This window comes from Chrysochloris asiatica, unplaced genomic scaffold (assembly GCF_000296735.1).
Source record: "Chrysochloris asiatica unplaced genomic scaffold, ChrAsi1.0 scaffold00248, whole genome shotgun sequence".
NCBI lineage: Eukaryota > Metazoa > Chordata > Mammalia > Afrosoricida > Chrysochloridae > Chrysochloris > Chrysochloris asiatica.
The window spans coordinates 1,888,701-1,912,932 of record NW_006408766.1 but is presented as its reverse complement, the minus strand read 5'-3'; the positions used below and the strand labels follow the sequence as shown (position 1 = coordinate 1,912,932).

The following is a 24,232-nucleotide window of genomic DNA, read 5'->3' as shown; positions in this document are numbered from 1 at the left end:
GTTTCTCATATTCAGCATATCAGCTACATATTGATCCAGGCCAAATCTTACGTGTTTCTATATTAGTCACTTATTATCAAATAATTTCTTCCCGGAACCCATTACATTTGCTGTTGTTAGCTACCATTGATTGTCTATGACTAATGGCATACATGTACATAAAACAGGACAAAATGTTGCTTGTTAAGTTGATATAACCAAAATTGAACTTTTAAAAAATTAGTAAATCCCTTCTCCATCCCATTTACTTCAATTCAGAAAATGTCATTAGCATCCACAGCAGTTGTTTAAGTAGAAATATTTGGCTTACTATGTATATGGTGGGAGTTTTGCATATCTCACTACTTTTCAGAGTAAAAAAAAAATTTTTTTTTGCACATTTTATCTCTTATTTTCATTTTAAAATATGGGAACTTGTTGCTTAGAAGGTTTTAGTGAGCTTCCTGAAGTCACAAAGATCTAGTCCTTCCCATTAGCCATTATATAAAAATGCAATGTAACTGATTTTAAGGAAACATAAAATGACTCATGCTTTCAAATTCATGCTTTCCCTAAATGAGACATCTGGGTTTCTGGGCATTTATTCCACTGATAATTTCATTGCTCAAAATATTTAAAGCTTCTCATTGCATTTCAGTATGCTTAGCCTTGTTTTTGAAGGCACTAAATGTGAGAAACAAGAATCTGTTAAAACTCACATGCTAGGATGAAGAGTTAAAAGTATTTAGAAACCAAGAAAAATTTAATGATCAAAAGTAATGATAGAGTTCTAATCAAAATAAATTCAAAACTCTAAATAAATATAGAATTTAAAACACTGAAATTTTGTGTATGTTTATGTTTAAATACATTGCTTTCAGTATAGATGCCCTGAGAGGATGTATGCGTACTCCAGTGATGCTCCTTTGTTTGACTTTTATCTGTTGGAATTGTCTAACTTGATAACTTATGAACTAGAAGAATCATTCATAAATTTGTATTTAGAGTTCATATTTAATTAAAAATATATACATTATAAATTATAAAATTATGCTATCTAAATTGTCATTCATTTCTACATTACCTATGTACTACACTCTAATAAGGCACACTATATTAAAATTGAATAAGAAAAACTAATTAGTTTTAATTACTAAATTAGACTCAGTTAGTTATGAGCTATCCATCTTCCTGTGTACTGTTAGTAAATTGAGTTTTACTTGGCTGATGTTTTGGAGAAAACACTTCCAGTCTTCTAATACTGATTGCACAACTTCTCCTGTTGAAATGCTACCCATATATTTTAATTTCAAAGGAGAGAAAAAGTTCACAGGTTTTTAGGTGCCTGTTCTTTTGTTTTTTAAAAAAGATTCAAGATACATTGCAAAGAGGAAAAGGAATAATAAATCTTTGCCTTTTATATGCTATGTAAGTTTCTTGTTGTTGTTAATTGCCATCAAGTTGGTTCTCGCTCAAAGTGACCCTATATAGGGTTTCCGAGGAGTGGTTAGTGAGATAGACTGCCGACCTCAGTGTCCAAACAAACACTGCAGTCCAGTCCCTTGATCCACAGCACCACACCAGGACTTCAATGAAACTTTGTTGTTGTTGTTGTTAAGTGCCATCAAGTAGGATCCGACCCATAGCAACCCTGTGTAGGGTTTCCAAGGGGCACATGGTGAGCTTGAATCACCAACCTTACAGTTCAAACTGATACTGCAGTCCTGTAGATTAACCCTAGTGCCATAATGAAACGTTAGGAGATTAAAAATAATTTTAAAAATTAATAGTAACAACTATCATTTTTAAAGAACTTACCATGTTCTAGCCATTTTGTGTACAATAGAGATTTCACTTTATTCTATTTTCATGCAACATCACTATGTAGTTCATTGTTATTTGTTTTAATGCTGATGACAATGATTTTTGGAGAGGTTATGCAACATGCTCAAGTTAATATAGTTAATAAATTGGGAGCTAATAATTATATTAAGATCTGTTTCCAAATTTCATCTCTAAGCCACTGTGCTACATTGTCTCCTAGGACCCTCTGTTCCAAACTTACCCTAGGAAGTTAAGATAAAATAGTGCATATATTATGTTTGGTTAGCCAAAGCAACAGAAAAGGATTTCATGAATAAAAATCCTATTGATTCAGTACATGACTCTGAGAATTGTGAACCACGTGACTGAGTTTTTTGAAACACATAATCATTATTGTTTTAATTTTCTTTCTTTTGACATATTTTCATGATTTTCATATTTAAATAGTTTTTCTTTTGCTGAATAATATTCCACTGCATGAATATACCACCGTTTGTTTACAACTTCCATAACAAGGATCTATTAAGTGCTCCATAGAACAATGAGGTTTTCTGCTACCATAAATATTTATAGCCTTAGAAACCCTACACATAGTTGTTATGAGTTAGAACTGACTCCATAGCAAACAATAACAACCACCAAAGCCATAATAAAATAACACTAAGTTAGCAGTCTATACAATACCAATTTAATTCTCATAGTACTGCATGCTCAGCTGGTTTCTATCTTATGAATTCCACAAGGTAAAATTCACTGTATTGGCTCCAGTCCTTGCTGGAGATTTCTAAACAATCAGATTCCAAGCTCTTTCAAGTCATTATCCCACTCCTATGCTATAAGATTTTCTATGGAATGACATCAAGAACATCATAAATGAAGAAAGCAAACAGTCACTAAAAAGACAAGATGAAAAGACGACACAGTCACTGAACCAAAAGAAAATGGTTAATATTCAAACATATCAAGAGGTACTGTATGATCAAGAGCCAATGATACCAAAGGAGGAAGTCTAAGATACAGTGAGGGAATTGGTAAAAAGAACAAGGCACCAGGAATTGATGGAATAAAAATTGAAATCTTTCAAGGAAGTGAGGTGGCACAGGAGGCACTCACTTATCTCTGCCAAGAAAGTTGTAAGACAACTATCTGGCAGATGGAATGGAAGCTACCCATGTTTGTGCCCATTACAAAGACAGGGGAGCCAACAGAATGCAGAAATCATAGGACAATCTCTTTGATATCCCATGCAAGTAAAGTTTTACTAAAGGTAATACAGAAATGGCTGCAAACATACTTTGACAGAGAACTTCTAGAGGTTCAAGCTGGATTCAGAAGAGGCAGTGGAATGAAGGTTGTCATTGCTGATGTCCAATGGATCTTGGCTAAAAACAGAGAATATCAGAGAGATGTTTACCTCTGCTTTATTGACTGAGCAAAGGCTTTCAATTGTGTGGATCATGACAAGCTATGGACAATATTGTGAAGCATGAGTATTCTGGAACACTTAATTGTGCTCATGAATAATCTGTACCTGGACCAAGAGGCAGTTGTTTGAACAGAACACAGTAATACTGAATGGTTTAAAATTAAGAAAGGGGTGTTACAAGTTTGTATTCTTTCACCATACTTATTCAACCTGTATGCTGAGCAAATAATATGAGAAGCTGGGTTCTATGAAATAAAACATAGCATCAGGATTGGAGGAAGACTCATTAACATTCTACGATATTCACATGATACAACCTTGCTTGTTCAAAGTGAAGAGGACTTAAAATATTTATTGATAAAGATCAAAGAGCACAGCCTTCAGTATGGATTGCAACTCAATGTCGAGAAAACAAAAATCTTCACCACTGGACCAATAAACAACATTCTTATCAATGGAGAAAAAGATTGAAGTTGTCAAGGACTTTCTTTTTGAATTAACTATCAACACTCAAGGAAGTAGCAGTCAAGAAATCAAATGACATATTGCATTAGGCAAATCTGCTGGCAAGGACCTTTTTAAAGTGTTGAAGAGCAAAGATGTCAGCTTGAGGACTAAGGTGTACCTGACCCAAGCCATAGTATTTTCAATAACCTCGTATGCATGAGAAAGCTAGACAGTGAATAAGGAAGACAGTAGAAGAATTTACACTTTTGAGTTATGGTGTTGGAGAATATTGAACATTCTATTGGCTGCCAAAAGAACCAATAGATCAATTTTGGAAGAAGTGCAGCCAGAGTGCTTCTTAGAGACCAAGATGGCCAAACTTCATCTCTCATACTCTCAGCATATTGTCAGGAGGGACCAGTCGCTGGAGAAGGATATCATGTTTGGTAAGGTGGAGGGTCGGAGAAAAAGAGGAAGACCTGCCGATGAAATAGATTGGCCAAATTGCAGCATCATTGGACTCAAGCGTGGCAACAGTAGTGAGGTTAGCCCAGGATCGGATAGTGTTTTGTTCTGCTGTGTATAAGTTAGCTGTGAGTCGGTTCCAACTAGATAACACCTAACAACAACAAAAACATCCTATAAAATTGCAAGAATGAAATTCCCATTCATTTGTGAGTGATTGACTGGTGTCATCCAAGCTTTTCCATGCTTCCTACAAAGATTCTTAATGGAACAAGGATTATGTACTCAAAGGATTTCGTACTCAATTGCCAGCTGAAAGGTCAGTGATTTGAAACCACCAGTACTTTTTGGGAACAGATAAAGGTCTTATTTCACTTGGTACCCTACTAGTTTCCAAACACTAACCCTTTGAAAAATTAATCACTGTTCCATATGTGTTCTTTCTGTAAAAATGACAGTCTAGAGAAACCTAAGGGACAGTTTTGTTATTGAGTTTGACTTGATAGTACAAAGCAACAGGAGCATCCTGAATTCTCTTACTAATGGATCTCTCCATAGTCAAGCCAGAAATGATGGCTTCTCAGCCTCTTTTTTGTTGTTGCAATTTCATCAACATAATGTTATCCTCCTTTAACAACTCATATGATTAGATTGGGCTGTTGTTGTTGTCAGGTGCCATCGAGTCGGAACCAACTCATAGAGACCCCATGCACAACAGAACAAAACAATGTCCGATCCTGGGCCAACCTCACTACCGCTGCCACACTTGAGTCCATCAATGATGCCACCTGGCCAATCCATCTCGTTAGGGGTCTTCCTCTTTTTCTCTGACCCTCCACCTTACCCAGCATGACATCCTTCTCCAGCGACTGTTTCCTCCGGACAATATGTCCAAAGTATGAGAGACGAAGCTTAGCCATCTTTGCCTCCAAGGAGCACTCTGGCTGCACTTCTTCCAAACCAGATCCATTGTTTTTTTTGTCAGTCCATGGCACTTTTAGTATTCTCCTCCAACACCACAAAGGCATCAATTCTTCTACGATCTTCCTTATTCACTGTTCAGCTTCTGCATCCATATTAGGTTATTGAAAATACCATGGCTTTGGTCAGGTGCACCTTAGTCCTCAAGCTGACATCTCTGCTCTTCAATACTTCAAAAAGTTCCTGTGCAGCAGATTTTCCCAATGCAATACGTCATCTGATCTCTTGACTGCTGCTTCCACGAGTGTTGATAGTTGATCCAAGAAGAATGAAGTCCTTGACAACTTCAATCTTTTCTCCATTGATAAGAATGTTGTTTATTGGTCCAGTGGTGAGGATTTTTGTTTTCTTGACATTGAGATGCAATCCATACCGAAGGCTGTGCTCTTTGATCTTCATAAGTAAATGTTTCAAGCAGCGCAGTGGTTCCGAATCGGGCTGAGAACCTTAAGGTCAGTGGTTCGAAACTACCAGCAGCTCCATGGGACATAGATGAGGCTTTCTACTCCCTTAAAGATTTACACCCTCGGAAACACTGTACAGGGTTGCTATGGGTCAGAACCGACTCAATGGCACTTAGCTTAGATTGCACAGTTCCCTATTTTCCCTTTTGCCATGTAAGTTTATTCATAATACTATCACCAGTTCTGGAAATTAAGATATGGACATATTTTTTGCTGTTGTTTTTGTTGTTGTTATGTGCCATCTATGTGGTTCTGACTCATAGTGACCATGTATAGGTACCAGCAACCTAGTGGTTCATTCCAACTTTGCAGCACATTAATCCACAGTGCCACACCAGGATTTCTGGTTATATATGTGTTGTTGTTAAGTGCCATTGAGTCGATTCTGACACATAGCGACCCTGTCTAGGATTTCCAAGGAACAGCTGGTGAGCTTGAACCACCGACCTTGCAATTCAAGTGACTTTGCTGTCTGATGCATTAGCCCACAGCGCCACACCAGAATGTATATGTGTGATGTTTATTCTGTTTAAAATTGTAGTGGTGTTTATTACTATTAGGTGTTGTCAAGTAGATTCTGACTCATAGTGACCTTGTGTAGGATTTCCAAGGAGCAGCTGGTGAGTTTGAACCATTGACCTTGTGGGTCAATCCATCCTTGTGTTCCAGTGCATTATCCTGCAGTGCCACATCAAGACTTCTCTGAAGTGCTATATCTCAATAAATTAAAGATTTTTTTTTTTAAAAGAGGATACACTAATTCACATTCCCAGTAGTTTTTTGTAAGTGTGTGACTTAAAAGATTCAGAACTAATCATCTAACTAATCATCATACATCCATTCTCTTCCTTCTATTGCCCAGTTGTCTCATCAATTAATTTTTAATCTTCTAATGCATAAACCACAGGAGAAAGATGAGGCTTTCTGTTCCTATGAAGATTTAAAACCTCAGAAACAAGGTAGTTATGAGTGGAAACCATCTCAATAGCACTTAACAAGAACAATAACAAGGCATAAACCAACATCAAAATGAAAACAGAAACAATTAAAAACTCTTTATGATTTCATCCAGTGCTTGATATAATCTAAAGCCATTTGACACTAGAGTTTCCATGTGTAAACTGTAATCTAGGTACAGAGAAGTAGTCCCTGGTTTTCAAACATTAAATATGATGTGAACTCACTGAGATTCAGTACAAGATCTTATTTTTTCCTACAGTCTCTGTGTCTACATTTTCTGCTTTGTGAATCTCTATGAATATTTCAAGACCCAAATGTTAGCCATTTTTTGAAGCCTTCCTAAATGAGTGATAATGAGCAACTCACATTAGATTGTGGAAACTTCATTTTTTTCTTGAAACAGGTAATAAGAGCTGTCAGAGTGAAAAAAAACAAACAAACAAAAAACAAAAAAACCCAGACATCTTATTTTGAGTTTCAGGTTTCTATTATCCAAAATAGCGAATATTAACTATTAACAAAAAATATATGCAGACCAATAATTAATCCTGCCAGGGACTTTTTTTTTTTTTTCACGAAAAATTGCTAATGTTTATTGATGGAAGCCAAGTTTACTTAATTTAAATTTTAAAAAAGTATCATGCTTACAGATGAATAGAGGGATACAGATGAACTTATATTGATATTTTGTAATTACTTACCCTTTCTCTTTGTTTCCAACACTTGCATTCCAATCACCAGTAATTATCAATACATCTTGATTGCATGTTTGAAAAATTTCAAACTGAATAAGCTGTTAGAATTCTTCAATTTCATCAGGACTGACTTCAGAGGTTGATGCATAAATTTGAATAATAATGGAATTAACTGATCTTCCTTGTAGGCATATGGATATTATTCTGTCATAGAGAGCATTATATTTCAAGGTATCATATTGAGCATTTTCCTTTTAATAATGAATGTGATGTTATTCATCTTCAATTTGTCATTCCTGGCATAGTGAACCATGTAATTATCAGATTCAAATTGCTAATAAAAGTCCTATTTATCCCTCCAGTGCATAGGATATCAATGTTTATGTGTTTCACTTCATTTATGACAACTTCCAATTTTCATATGTCATACATTCCATGTTCCAATTATTAATAGATTTTTGCTGCTGTGTCTCCTCAGTTTTAGTTGTCCTTGATGATAGAAACAATGTTGGAGATTACATGATAGAATTTTGCAAGCTTGTTATTTCATTGAAAATACCTTTTTAAACATAAAAACCAACTATGCACATGGGCCTCAAGGGATGGAATACATGGAAATCAAGCTGACTACATCTGGGGAAAGATACACTTGAAAAGCACCCTATCATCTGCCAAAATAAAGCAGGAGGCAGACTGTGGAACAGACTATTAAATGCTTACATACAAGTTAATGTTGAAGCTAAAAAAAAAAAAATTAAAACAAGTCCATGAATGTTAATGCATGATATTGAACAGATCCCATTTGAATTTAGAGATCATTTCAAGAACAGTTTTGATGCTTAGACATTAATGACTAAACACCAGAAGAGTTGTAGGATGATATAAAGAACATCATATAGGAAGAAATCAAAAGTTCATTAAGAAGGAAAGAAAGAAGTAAAAGACCAACATATTGTCTGAAGAGTTTATCATGCTTAGTGTTTATCATGCTGAGAGAATTGGAGGAAAAAAAAATTAAGCCTCAACTTGCAATAGTGAGGGATTCTATGGGCAAAATAATGATTTATGTAACACCAAATCATCAAAAGAAGATGGAAGGAATATACAGAGTCATTGTACCAAAAAAAAAAAAAAAAAAGATTGATGTTCAAACATTTCAAGAGTTAGCATATAATTAAGAGCCTGTGGTACTGAAGGAAGAAGTCCAAGATGTAGTGAAGACATTGACAAAGATCTGTGCTTCAGGAGTTGATGGAATACAAATTGAAATCTTTCAATAGACACCACTATAAGCACTTATTTATCTCTGCCAGGAAATTTGGAAAACAGCTATCTGCTGAACTGATTGAATGAGATTCATATTTTTGCCTACTCCAAAGAGAGGTGATCCAGTGGAATCTGGGAATCAATAGAAAAATCATTACAATCACATGGAAGCAAAATTTGCTAAAGATAACTTAGAAAATGGCTGCAACATTACATGTGGAATGAGTGATATCATTACTGATGTCAGATGGGTCTTGACTTACGGCAAACATTACCAGAAAAATTTTTACCTGTACTTTATTGAATATGCAAAAAGTTTCAACTGTGTGGATCATGACAAGCTATGGTCCACATTATGGAGAATGACTACTACAAAACACTGTGGACATGAAGAACTTGTACATAGAATGAAAGGCAGATGTTCAAACAGAACAAGGAAACAATAAATGGTTCAAATTCAGGAAAGATGTGTGCCATCGTTGTATTGTTTCACCGTACTTATTCAATCTGTATGCTGAGCATAATATGAGAAATTAGATTATAAGGAGAAGAATGTGGCATCAAGATTGGTATCATTAGCAACTTGAGACACACGTATGATACAACCTCGCTTGCTGAAAGTGAATAAAATACTTACTGATGAGGATCGAAGTCCACAGCCTTCAGTATGGTTTGCACCTCAATGTAAAGCAAAAAATCCTCACCATTGTAGCAATAAATAATATCAGTAAAAATGGATACAATATTAAATTGTAATAGCAACCATGGAAGCAGCAGTCAAGAAATTAGATGATGTATTACATTAGGCAGATTGGTTGCACACAACTTCCTTAAAGTGTTCAAGAGCCAAAATATCAGTTTGAGAAATAAGGTGTGCAGGACCCTAGTCATGGTATTTTCAATAGCCTAATAAGCGTGTGAAAGTCAGAGAATGAATTAGCAATACTATAGGAAAGCAGATGAATTTGAGGTAAGGTGTAGGAAAAGAACATTCAAAGTACCATGTTGTTGTTGTTGTTGTTGTTGTTGTTGTTGTTAAGTGCTGTTGAATTGGTTCCAACCCATAGCGACCCTGTCTGTACAGGGTTTTCGAAGTTTTAAATCTTTACAGAAGCAGAAATCCTCATCTTTCTCCAGCAGAACTGCTGGTGGTTTCGAACTGCTGACTGTGAGATTAACAGCCCAAATTGTAACCACAACGCTACCATAAAAACAAGCAAATCTGTGTTGGAAGAAGTGCAGCCAGAATGCTAGTCATAAACCAGGGTGGCCAGACTTTATCTCTTATACTTTTGACATATTATCAGGAGGGACCAGTGCCTGGAAAAGGACATCGTGTTTGGTAAAGTGGAGTTTCAGCAAAAAGAGGAAAGGCCTCAGTTAGATGGTAAGGCACAGTAACAGCATCAATGGGCTCAAGCTTAACAATGATTATGAAGTTTGGGCATAGCTAGGCAGTGTTTCATTCTGTTGTGTATAATGTTGGTGTGAACTGAAACTGACTTGATGATACCTAACAACAACAATAATATCATCTCCTTGTGAGCATACAGAATAACTGCTCAGAACAAAACTTATTTTTCAGGTTTTTTTTTTTTTTTTTTTTTTAGTTTTTATTATGTTTAACAGAGCTAATCATTTAGGTTTTTTGAGCCTTTTTATTCCTCAAGCATACATTTTTAGTAGAATCAGAAGATTCGCTATTATAGTTATTTATGTAATGTTTTTCCATACTTTATTGTGAATTTTATAAGTACAATAAATATTATTAATTAGTTTAGTATTCAGACTTAACATATAGTAGGCACTAGATTAATTTATGGAGCTCTGGTAGCGTAGTGGTTACGAATCGGGCTGCGACTGAAAGGTCAGCAGTTCGAAACTACCAGCTGTTCCGCAGGAGAAACATGAGGCGATCTGCTCCTGTAAAGAGTTACAGCCTCGGAAACCCTGTTCAGGGTCGCTATGGGTTGAAACCGACTCTACGACACTTAACAACAACAACAGCAACAGATTAATTTATATGAATGGAAATGGACTATATTTAGAAGAGTTTAGAATAAAATACATGTATACCAGCATAAGACTCTTGGTGCGGTGCTGTAAAGATCACTACTGAACTGCAAACATTAAGACCAGCAGCTTAAGCTTACCAGTTGCTCCTTGGAAACCCTGCATAGGGTTGGTATGAGTCAGAAGCAACTCAGTGTTTCTCAACAACAACAAAACAGTTAATTTTGTGTTTAAATTTTCCCTAGGGTATAGAGCAAACTTCTCCATCAAACATTCGTTTTGAGGTTGCTATGAAGGCATTTATATGTGAGTAACATTTAAATTATGTTACTCACATTTAAATCAATTTTATTCACATTAAATGTGAGTAACATTTAAATCAGTTGAGGTTAAGTAAAACCATTCTGTATCTATAATGTCCATCACTTTTCTGTCAGTTTGTCCAACTGTGGTGGCTTCTGTGTTGCTGTGATTCTGGAAGTTATGCTACAGGTATTTTAAATAATAGAAGTGTCATCCATAGTGGACAGGTTAAGATAAGCTTCCAGAAGACAAGACTAGGAAGAAGGAGAGACAGATTATTTATGAATAATAATAATAATTTAGTCACTGTCAGCCCCCAATTACTGGAAATTGAAGCATGTTGAAAAGCACCAGATTATTGTCAGCTATAGTGCCAGAAGATGAGAACCTCAGGTTAGAAAGCACTCAAAATATGCTAGGAAAGGGTTATATCCTCAAAGTACAGTTGACAGTGATATCACAATTAGAGTAAAGCTTTGGGACCTTCATTTGCTGACAGGACACAAATAAACAGGAACAGAAACAGTTGTAAACATCCATTAATGATCAGAACATGGAATGTATGAGGTATGAATCTAGGAAAATTGGAAATTGTCAAAAATTAAATGGAATACATAAACATCAATATCCTAGGTATTATTGCGATGAGATGGACCGGTATAGGCCATTTTGAATGTGACAGTCACATGATTTACTATGTGGGAAATGACAAATGGAAGAGGAATGACATCTCAATCATCATCATACAATCTAGCTTGCTGAAAGTGAAAAGGACTTCAAATGCTTACTTACAATTCAGTCAGATCAGCAAACAACAACTTCATCCCAGGATGGTCAAGGCAAAGGAGATGATGTCATTGTTATTGATAGTGATGATGAAGAAGAGGATGATGATGAAAATGATGGAGAACATGAGGATTATGAGGAAGATGAGGAAGAAGATGAGGAGGAGGAGGACGACACAGGAATGGGAGACGAGGGTGAAGACAGTAATAAAGGAACTGGTAGTGCAGATGGCAATGATGGATATGAAGCTGATGATGCAGAGGGTGGTGATGGGACTGATCCTGGTACAGAAACAGAAGAAAGTATGGGTGGAGGTGAAAGTAATCAGAGAGCTGCTGATTCTCAAAACAGTGGTGAAGGAAATACAGGGACTGCAGAGCCATCTTTTTCCCAGGAAATTTCTAGAGAACAGCAGCCATCTTCAGCATCTGAAAGGCATACTCCTCGAGCACCTCAGTCACCAAGATGCCCACCTCATACATTTCCCCCACGACTGACCATTCATGCTCCTCCTCAAGAATTGGGACCACCAGTTCAGAGAATTAAGATGACCCGGAGGCAGTCTGTGGGGCGTGGGCTTCAGCTGACTCCAGGAATAGGTGGCATGCAACATTTTTTTGATGATGAAGATAGAACAGTTCCAAGTACCCCAACTCTTGTGGTGCCACATCGTACTGATAGATTTGCTGAAGCAATTCATTCCCCACAGGTTGCTGGTGCTCCTAGATTCCGATTGGACCACCTGAAGATATGTCCCAGACAAGTTCAAGTCACTCTGATCTTGGCCAGCTTGCTTCTCGAGGTTTAGGAATGTATGAAACAGCCCTCTTCCTAACTCATGAGGAAGAGACTGGTGGTCGAAGTGTTCCCACTACTCCTCTACAAGTAGCGGCTCCAGTGACTGTATTTACAGAGAATGCCACTTCTGATTCTTCAGAGCATGCCTCTCAATCTGTCCCAATGGTGACAACACCCACCAGCACTTTATCCACAGCAAATGACACCACAACAGGTGATGATGGTGATGAAGTATTTGTGGAGGCAGAATCTGAAGGTATTAGTTCTGAGGCTGTCCTAGAAATTGATAGCCAGCAGGAAGAAGAGCCTGTTCAGGCATCGAGTCAGATCTTCCTTCTACCAGCCAAGATCCTCCTTCCAGCTTCTCTGTAGATACTAGTAGTAATCAGTCAAAGCCTTTCAGATGTGTAAGACTTCAGACAACATTGAGACAGGGTGTCCATGCCCGTCGCTTTAATAGGCAGTGAGGTATGGGCCACGCAGTGGGAGCGAGAGGAGGAATAAATAGAGGAAACATTAATTAAGGTTTCTGTAAACTAGTAATTGCCAGATCTGTTTCAGTGTTATTGTCAAGCATAAAAACATTTTTTTCTATTTAAATTGATAATGCTCATCTCAACATTCTTTATTAATAAAAGTTTTTCATTGTCAACAACAACAACAAAAATCAAAGACCATAGCCTTTGGTAGTTCTATGAAGAAAAATGTGGCATCAGGATTGGAGGAAGACTCATTAACAACCTGCGATATGCAGATGATACGACCTTGATCGCTGAGAGTGAAGAGGACTTGAAACATTTACTTATGAAGATTAAAGAGCACAGCCTTCGATATGGATTACATCTAAATGTCAAGAAAACAAAAATCCTCACCACTGGACCAATAAACAACATTCTTATCAATGGAGAAAAGATTGAAGTTGTCAAGGACTTCATTCTTCTTGGATCAACTATCAACACTCGCGGAAGTAGCAGTCAAGAGATCAGACAACGTATTGCACTGGGCAAATCTGCTGCACAGGAACTTTTTAAAGTGTTGAAGAGTAGAGATGTCAGCTTGAGGACTAGGGTGCGCCTGACCCAGGCCATTGTGTTTTCAATAGCCTCATATGGATGCGAAAGCTGGACAGTGAATAAGGAGGATCGTAGAAGAATTGATGTCTTTGAGTTGTGGTGTTGGAGGAGAGTACTGAAAGTGCCATGGACTGCCAAAAGAACCAATAAATCTGTTTTGGAGGAAGTGCAGCCGGAGTGCTCCTTGGAGCACTAAACTTCGTCTCTCCTACTTTGGACATATTGTCCGGAGGAAACAATCGCTGGAGAAGGATGTCATGCTGGGTAGGGTGGAGGGTCAGAGAAAAAGAGGAAGACCCCCAATGAGATGGATCAGCCAGGTGGCATCATTGATGGCGTCGGGTGTGGCAGCGGTAGTGAGGTTGGCCCAGGATCGGACATTGTTTCGTTCTGCTGTGCATGGGGTCGCTATGAGTCGGTTCCGACTCGATGGCACCTGACAACAACAACAAAGCCTTTGGTATGATTTTACCTCAATGTAAATAAAACAAACAAAGAAAACAAAAATCTTCACTACTGGACTAATGAACAACATCCATATAAATGGAGAAAAGATTGATGTTGCCAAAAACTTCATTTTACTCTTATTAACCATTAACACTCATAGAAATAGAAGGTAAGAAATCAAGTGTCATACTGCATTACTAGGAAACCTCTTTTACGTGTTCAATAGCAAAGATGCCAGTTTGAGAACTAAGTTATTTTTTACCCAAGCCATGGAATTTACAATATCCTCATATGCATGTGAAAGTTGGACATTGAATAAGGAAGACTGTAGAATAATTGGTGCATCTCAGTTAGGGTGTTGAAGGAGAATATTTAAAGTACCATGTACTAACAAAAGAACAAACCAATCTATATTGGTAAAATATAGCCAGAATGCTCATTGGAAGTCAGGATGGCAAGACTTTGTCTCTCATACTTTGGACATATTATAAGAAGGTACCAGTATCTGGATAAGGATATAATATTTTGTAAAGCAGAGTTTCGGGAGAATGAGAGCAACCCCCCCTTCAAAACTTTCAGCCTCTCCTATGACTTATGGATTTTGAACTTGCCAGCCCACATAATCGTATGAGTCAATTTATTAAAATGTCTTTCTCCCCCATTTCATATATTTCAATCATTAGATCATTTTCTCTGAAAACCCTGAGAAATGTAGTCTTTTCATGTTAAAGTGTAATGCAATGATCCCACATTAAAAATTTAAGTTGCTATATGTGGCTCTGTGGGTTAATATGCTAGACTGCAAAGTAGATTTGAACTACAAGGTCACCAGTTTAAGCTCATCAGGCTTTCCTCAGAAACATTACACAAGATTGCTATGGATTGGAACCAAGTTGACAGCACTTAACAACAACACATTTGCAGTATTAGAAAATTTTATTACTATGGAAATTGTCGACAACATTTCTCTCCGTTTGTAGTGATATGTGAATTGCAATGATGCTAGAAACTATAAATTGTTTTATAATTGCTTGCTTTTTACTCACGGAGTACTGTTGTGTTGCTGTTGAATAAGCACTATATAACTAACAGAAGGTCTGTGGTTCAAACCCACCAGCCATCCTCAGAATTCCTATACAGGCTTTCTATGGCTCAGAACTAATTGGACTATACAAAGTTACCGTGGTACAGTGTACAGAAGAAATTCCAGACTAAAACAAACTAGGAAGGAGAAGAGTTAGACTACTTTGAAGGGTTAGCCTCTGAAAAACTTGGAACACCAATGGACCATTGTCTGATATAGTGGCAGAAGATGTGCCACTCATGTCGGAAGACACTCAATATATTACTAGAGAAGAGCTGCCTCCTCAAAGTAGAGATGATATTCATCATGTGAATGGAGTAAAGATTTCAGAATGTTCATTTACTAATGGGACACAACACAAAATGGAAGGAAAAAGCTGCAAAACATCTATTAATAATTGGAAACTGAAATGTACACAATATGAATCTAGGAAAATTGGAAGTCATCAAAAATGAAGTGAAAAGTATAACAATCACTATCCTTGTCATTTGTGAGCTGAAATGGACTGGTATTGGCCATTCTTATTCCAATTCATTTAGATTGCTGTGTGAACAATTCACAATTAAATAGAAATAGTGTAACATTCATCATCAAAAAGAACAATTCAAGCTGTATCTTGAAGTTCAGTTCTGTTTGTGATAGGATAATTTCCATATGCTAACAAGAAAGATGGGTTAACACAATTCTTATTCAAATTTACACACCAACCACTAAAGTCAGTGATGATGAAATTGAAGAATTCTACCAAATTGTTTGGGCTCCTGGTATGACACTGTTGGATCAGCACTTGACTGCAAACCACCAGGTTGGCATTTCAAACCTACCAACTGCTTCTCAGTAACTATACAGAGTTGCTATGACTCAAACCCAACTTAACAGTACTTAACATCAAAAGCCAACTTCTTCAGTGTAAAATGATAAAACATGCAATTAAGGTATATTGATAATTAAACTGTTGATTGGAATGTAAAGATTAGGAAACAAAGATTAGTTTGAAAATATGGCCTTGATGATAGAAATGATACTGGAAATCACATGATAGAATTTTGCAAGACCAATGACTTGTTCATTGCAAATACCTTTTAAAAACATCTTAAAAGGTGGCTACACACAGGGACCTCACCAGATGGAATACACAGGAATCAAATTGACTACATTGTGGGAAGATATAGTTGAAAAGCAAAATGTCATGTGAATCTTAGTTGAATTATTCACATAAATTTGGCATATGCCATGATAGGAATATGGTTCGAGTGAGAAATACTGTTTTGCTATCTTAAAGACTGAGATTGTTGGGTTATTTCTCACCTAAGCATAACATTTATGCCCATTTTGTACTAAATGCCCCAATTTTTTTTAATGTTTTATTGTGAATTATGTGATAGTTTACATAGGAGAACATTCATTTTGCGTTCAACCAAAGGGTAAATCCTACAAGCCTGCCCTTCCCCACCCCCCACCCCACACCCGGTCATCAGCACCTGCTTCATCTCTCCACATCATTGTCTCTGCCTCCATCTCAGACATTCCTGCTTCTCTGGGTAGGGTCCTGCTCTCCGCTCTTCTCCCTTGATGATCCCAGGGACCTCCGCTCCTAGACTGCAAAGTTAATCACTCCCCTCCTTGCTACAAAACTTCTACCTTTACATTTCCAAACCTCACAATCAGTCCTAACAATTATTCACTATTGTATCACAAGAGACCAATGTGCATTTCCTTTCATCAACCCCGCCTAGACAGATTGGATATGGCTCAGCGGAGAATCTACCTTCCTCCCTCTTGAAAGCTTGTAACCCAGTCACTTCTTACCTTTGCAGCCCTGCCCCCCACTCTGCCCCCCATTTTGGGTAGCCAATGTCCAAGTTGCCCATCCCTGTCTACTCTGTGTATGGAGGGAATGGGAATGATCTTTGCTGTAAAGATTTGTTCCCTCTTTTGAGCTATTGCATCCATAGGTGTAGGTCAAGTTCATCAAATTGTATCAGATTATTCTTTTTTTCCTCTTCTTTCTACTTCTAGTTGAACTCTGATCATCCAGTCATTGAAGACAGGTCAAGTGGGTATTTTTTGCAAGTATGGGTGTTCTTGTGCATATGCCCTCTCTTCTTATGAGCTGGACGGTTCACTCTCCACTTTAGTCCTCTGTGGCTATGTCACTGACTCTAGGCCCAAGAGTCTCCATGTCTTGCCACAGTGCTGGCCCACCAGGTCTCCAACCGGGTTCACAGAAGTATACTGAACATTGTAGGGTTTAGCTTGCAGCTTCATTGCTGTTTTTCCCTCACTATCCCTTATCTGTGACAAATGTGGTCACCAATAAGAGCATGTATTCCCATTGAGTCTTAGTTTTGGAAGGGGGATTGTTCTAAGGGGAACCACCCCTTGCCTTTATGTCTTCTGGGAAAACAACTTGCTTGTTCTTGTAGTCATTAGTAGGTTTGCCTATATTGTTTTATATTTTTCCTGTTAGTCTTTCTTTCAAGAAGTATCTTCAGTTCTTCCAGCTGCTCCAGGCTGGTCGGCCCATCCTTTCAATCAGAAGATTCTGGATGCTGTTCATGATTCCAACTATAGTCTTATGTATTGCAGAGGCTTAATGTTTTCTTAATTTAAAAGAAAAACATGTAATTTGTTATAAATTCTCAAATTGATTTAACAATGAAAAATTTTGTTTCCAGTAAGCCAAATAATCTATATTAACCTCCTATAAAACTAATGTCAAAACAAAATACCACAGAGAATATGAAAATAACTTCTAATGTACCCATTTTGAATTCAAATAAATTTTAAGATGGCTACATAAGGAACTCTGGTAGTATAGTGATTACGGATCAGGCTGCTAACCTCAGGGACAGCAGTTCAAAACTACCAGCTGTTCTGTGGTAGAAAGATGAGGCTTTCTGTTCCCATAAAGATTTAAAACTTTGGAAACCCCATTCAGGGTTCCTATGAGTCAGAACTGACTCCATGGCACGTAACAACAACAATTTAAGATTATTTGTTCATGGTCATTGAGTATATTTGTTGTTGTTGTTGGTTGCTGTCAAATTTACTCATACTAATATTGTGTGGATTGTCTCTGGTAATGGGGCTGGTGTTTTAGTCACAAAACTATGATAATTGTCTCTATGGGAATTTTCTTTTTATCTTCATATATTTCATTTCACAACTTGCACAACCTGCCTTTAGACTTAAGCAAAGTAATCAGTATTGTGTCCAGCTAATTGTCCATTTTTTTTTTTGTTGTTTGACAAATTATCTTCTTTCTCTTACTCATTTTTTTTTTCTTGAGTATTTTCTTGCTATTGAAAATCCATTAAGTCCTGTCATTTCTCCTTTTTCATGATCTCTGATCTGTTACAACATACCATCAATATTAAATTCTAAACTCAGCATTCTTTCCATAAGGATAATTTTTCCATAAATCTTATCCATAATATTATCCTGATCAAATGCTTAGAGAGTATTTACTATCTTAGAGAGTATTTACATATCCCTACATGGTGTTTTGATTAACTTATGCCCAGGAAAATACAATGCTCCAGATGTATCCTACAACATTTTTATATAGTACATATTATTAACAATCCACCACCTGTATGTCAGTTTGTCATACTGTGGTGGCTTGTTAGTTGCTGTGATTATGAAAGCTATGCAACTGGTATTTTAAATACCAGCAGAGTCACCCATGGTGGACAAGTTTCAGATGAGCTTCCAGACAAAGACAGACTAGGAGGAAGGAGTGACAAACAACTTCCGAATATTTAGTCACTGAAATTCTTATGAATAGCAGACAAACACTGTCAGATAGAGTGCAGGAAAATGATCCCCTTAGGTTGGAAGGCACTAAAAATATGACTGGGGAAGATCTGCCTATTTAAAGTAGAGTTGACGATGATGACATCAAGGGAGTAGAGCTTGTGGGAGAAAAGCCTGAGAAATCTTCATTTGCTGTTAGGGCACTGCTCAAAATGAAGAGATACAGACGTAAACATCCACTGAAAATCAGAACATGGAATGTACAAAGTATGAATTTGGGAAAATGGATGTTGTCGAAAATGAAATGGAACGCATAAACATTGATATCTTAGGCATTTGTGAACTGAAATGGACTGGTATTGGACATTTTGAATCTGATGACCACAAAGGAAATGAAAAATTGAGGAGAAATGGTGTTGCATTCAATAACTGATCTGTGATCACTGTACAACACTGTCTGTGATAGGATAATATCCACATGCCTATAGGAAAGCCTAGTTAATACCACTATTATTCAAATGTATGCACCAACCACTAAAGCCAGTGAGGATGAAATATAAGAATTATACCAACTTCTTCAAACTGAAAATGATCAAACATGCAATCAAGATGTGTTGATCATTACTGGTAATTGGAATACAAAGGTTGGGAAAAAAGCGAAAGGATCAGTAGTTGGAAAATATGGCCTTGGTGATAGAAAGGATGCTGGAGAATGCATGATAGAATTCTGCAAAATCAGTGATTTGTCCATTACAAATACCTTCTTAAGACAGCATAAGAGACAACTATACACATGGGCTTCACCAGAACAAATACATAGAAATCAAATTGATTACATTTGCAGAAAGAGATGATGGACAAGCTCTACATCATCAGTCAAAACAAGGCCAAGGGAAGACTGTGGAACATACCATTAATTACTTGTATGCAAATTTAAACTGAAGCTGAAGGAAATGAAAACAAGTCCACGAGAGCCAAAATATGACCTTGAATATGTCCCATCTGAATTTAGGGATCATTTGAAGAACAGATTTGATACACTAAACGCTAAAGAGTGAAGCCCAGAAGATTTGTGCAATGACGTCAAGAATATCATACATGAAGACAGCAAAAAGTCATTAAGAAGAAAAGAAAGAAAGAAAAGGTCAAAATGGATGTCAGAAAAGGCACTGAAACTTGCTCTCCAGCATAGAGATGCTAATCAATTTGAAGAAATGAGGAGGTACAAGATATAAATAGAAAATTTCAAAAATCAGCTTGAGAAGATAAAGGCAAGTATTACAAAAAATGTGCTAAAACCTGGAATCAGAAACAAAAAAGAAAGGACACCCTGAGTGTTTCTCAAGCTGGGGGAAATGAAGAAAAAAATCAAACCTCAACTTTCATTATTGAAAGATTCTCTGGGCAAATTACTTAATGATGCGAAAGCATCAAAACAAGATGGAAGGAATACACAGAGTCACTGTAACAAAAGGAAATACTTCATGTTCAACCATTTCAAGGGGTAGCATATGATCAACAGCCAATGATACTGAAGGAGAAAGTCCAAGGTGCATTGAAGGAATTGGCAAAGAACAAGGCACTAGGAAGTAATGCAATAAAAATTGAAATTTTTTAAGAAAGTTAGGCAGCACAGGAGGCACTCATTCTATCTCTGCCAAGAAATTTGGAAGACAACTCTCTGGCCAATTGATTGGAAGAGATCCATATTTGTGCCCATTCCAAAGAGAGATGACCCAAAGGAATGCAGAAATCCTTGGGCAATCTCTTTGATATCCCATGAGAGTAAAGTTTTACTAAAGGTAATATAAAAACAGTTGCAAGCATCCATTGACAGAGAACTTCTAGAAGCTCAAGCCGGATTCAGAAGAGGCCATGGGATGAGGGATACCTTTGTGAATATCCAATGGATTTTGGCTGAAAGCAGAAATTATCAGAGAGATGTTTACCTCTGCTTTATTGATTATACAAAGACTTTCAATTGTGTGGATCATGACAAGCTATGGAAAACGTTGTGAAGAATGAGTATTCTGAAACATTTAATTGTGCTTATGCAGAATCTGTACTTGGATCAAGAGGCAGGTGTTCAAACAGAATATGGGAACACTGAATGTTTTAAAATAAGAATGCTGTGTGACAAAGTTGAATTATTTCACCATAGTTATTCAACGTGTATGCTGAGCAAATCATCCAAGAAGCTGGGTTCTATGAAGAAAAATATGGTATCAGGATTGGAGGATGACTTATTAACAACCTGTGATACGCAGATTATACAACCTTACTTGCTGAAAGTGAAGAGGACGTAAAACATTACATCCGAATGTATAGAAAATAAAAACCCTCAGCACTGGATCAATAAATGACATTCTTATCAGTGGAGAAAAGATTGAAGTTGTCAAGGATTTCATCTTCTTGGCTCAACTATCAACACTCATGGAAGCAATACTCAAGAGATCAAACGACGTATTGTATTAGGCAAATCTGCTGCATAAGACCTTTTTTAAAGTGTTGAAGAGCAAAGATGTCAACATGAGGACTAAGGTGCACCTGACCCAAGCCATGGTATTTTCAATAACATCATATGCATGTGAAAGTTGGACAGTGAATAAGGAAGACCATAGAAGAATTGATGCTTTTAAGTTAGGATGTTGGAGTATAATACTAAAAGTGCCATGGACTGCCAAAAGAGCCAATAGATCTGTTTTGGAAGAAGTGCAGCCAGAGTGCTCCTTGGAGGCCAAGATGGTCAAACTTCGTCTCTCATACTTTGGATATATAGTCAAGAGGGACCAGTCCCTGGAGTAGGATATCATGTTTGATAAGGTGTAGGTTCAGAGAAAAAGAGGAAGACCCCCAAAGAGATGGATTGGCCAAGTGGCAGCATCAATGTTCTAAAGTGTGGCAACAGTAGTGAGGTTGTCCCAGGATCGGGCAATGTTTTGTTCTGCTCTGCATAAGGTTGCTATGAATTGGTACAGACTTGATGGAACCTAACAACAATGCAATTAACAATATGATGAAAATATGTAAAAAATAATAAATAAATAAGGGAGGGGAGTCTTAAGTGTCATTCATCATAATTCACATACGTTCTAAATCAGCGATGTATTGCAACTCAATATAAAGAGAACACAAAGTGCTATAACTAGACCAATAGATAACATCATGATAAATGGATAAAAGATTAAAGTTGCCAAAGACTTCATTTTGTTTATATTTACAACCCAAACTCCCAGAAGCAGCAGAAAAATAAATTGAATGATATATCGCCTTAGGCAAATCTCATACACAAGACCTCTTCAAGGTGTTAAAGAACTAAAATGTCAGTTTGAGGACTAAGGTGCACCTGACCCAAGTCATAGTATTTTTGATCACCTCATAGAAACCCTGTACAGGGTCGCTATGGGTCGGACCCGACTCGATGGCACTTAACAACAACAACAACAACATATGCATGTGAAAGTTAAACAATGTATAAGGACACTGTTAAGCAATGTATAAGGACATTGTTAAACAATATAAAAGGACAAAGTTAAACAATGTATAAGAAGAATCAACACACTTCAATTACGGTGTTGGAGAAGAATAAAAAGTACCATGGACTGCCTGAAATACAAACATGTTTGTGTTGGAAGAAGTGCAGCTAGAATAAATGTCTTTAGAAGCCAGGATGGAGAGACTTGCTCTCTCATACTTTGGACATATTATCAGTAGGGACTGGAAGTTGGAAAAATATATCATGGTTTGTAAATTGCAGGATCATTGAAAAAGTGAAAGCTCTCGTAGAAGGTAGATTGACAGAGTCACAACAGCAATAGGTTCAAATGTAGCAAAAATTGTGAGGATGGCGCAGTATCAGGAATGTTTTGTTCTGTTGCTAGGAGTAGGAATCAACTCGAGTAGGAATAACAAGAACTAAGTGATAAGGACATCAGGTTAATTTAAGTGTCTAAATTCCATAATAAATTGCAAGGAAAATGAAAGTTAATTTTGAACCTAATATTTTATGGGTTAACTGTCTAGGTTCTTTAATATGCATTGTTCATTTGATTATTTAAATGGTTGTATATAGACTGCGACAAACTGTTTCTCTGCTTTTACAGATACAGAAACCAGGAATGAAAAGTATTGTCATTTTTAAAATAAATATTTTTTAACTTAAAAGTATTTGCATTTTAACCTAGATCTGTCTGAGTTCATGTTTTATAATCAAGGGAAAAGAGATAAAGGTACAAAGTGAATTTAAGAACAAGCATAAATTGAGAAGAGGGAAGAACAGTAGGGGTTTCCTCTAAATAGGTGATTTCATGTCTCTTGGATAAAGTACAGAGCAAATTAAGAGCAATAAACCTCGCAGCAGTTACAGACAGTTACAAGGACTGTTAACACATAGAGATCACTGGACCATTATTTGTATAACTCATGTGGTTTTAGATACCAGTTGGAGTAAGACAAATTTAATAGGTGGCTACAAGTTGATTCTGATTCATAGTGACCCTATATCCAACAAAAGAAAATGCAGTCCTGTTACATCCTCTCAATTGTTGCTATGTCTGAGCCTATTGTAGACACTGTATCAATTCACATATTTAAGGGTCTTCCTCTTTTTTTTGCTGACCCTGTGCTAGTCTAAACATTATGTATTTCTCCAGAAACTGATACCTTCTGATAACCTGTTCAAAGTATGAAAAAACAATCTCAGCATGCTTTCTTTTAAGGAACAAGATTTCTGGCTGTATTTCTTCCAAGAAAGATGTGTTTGCTTTTTAGGCATTCTGGTATATTCAAAACGTCTTGCTGTAAAACAATGTGTCACTGTAATTCATGAAGTTTATAATGGACACATTTTATTTATTTATTTATTTTAGATGTAGATTGTCCAGTCTTTTTTCTGAATTAGTTTTAGTCCATAATTTCTACTGAAACCTGTCCACAGTGGGTAACTTGGTTGGTAATTGATATACTGGTGCCCAAGTAGTTACCATCATATCAACATTCAAGCCATCACAAGACAGCACATTGACAAATGAGTTGTGAAAAATTATAAAATATCTTGAAAATACTTACTGTAACAGGATAAGTCAATAAATATTTTACAGCATCATGTTCTTGTTGTTGTTAGGTTCCATCGAGTCTGAACCGACTCGTAGCGACCCCATGCACACCAGAATGAAACAATGTCTGATCCTGGGCCAACCTCTCTACCACTGCCACACTTGAGTCCATCAATGATGCCACCTGGCCAATCCATCTCATTGGGGGTCTTCCTCTTCTTCTCTGACCCTCCACCTTACCCAGCAGGACATCCTTCTCCAGCGACTGTTTCCTCCAGACAATATGTCTGAAGTATGAGACATGAAGCTTAGTCATCCTGGCCTCCAAGGAGCACTCTGGCTGCACTTCTTCCAAAACAGATCTATTGGTTCTTTTGGCAGTCCATGGCACTTTCAGTGTTCTCCTCC

General features: G+C 37.0%; 1 pseudogene; it reads left to right on the top strand.

Annotated features, from left to right (window-relative positions):
- Positions 1-12,931, top strand: part of LOC102822785 — a 115,417-nt pseudogene extending 102,486 nt beyond the window's left edge.
- The last annotated feature ends 11,301 nt before the right edge of the window (positions 12,932-24,232 follow it).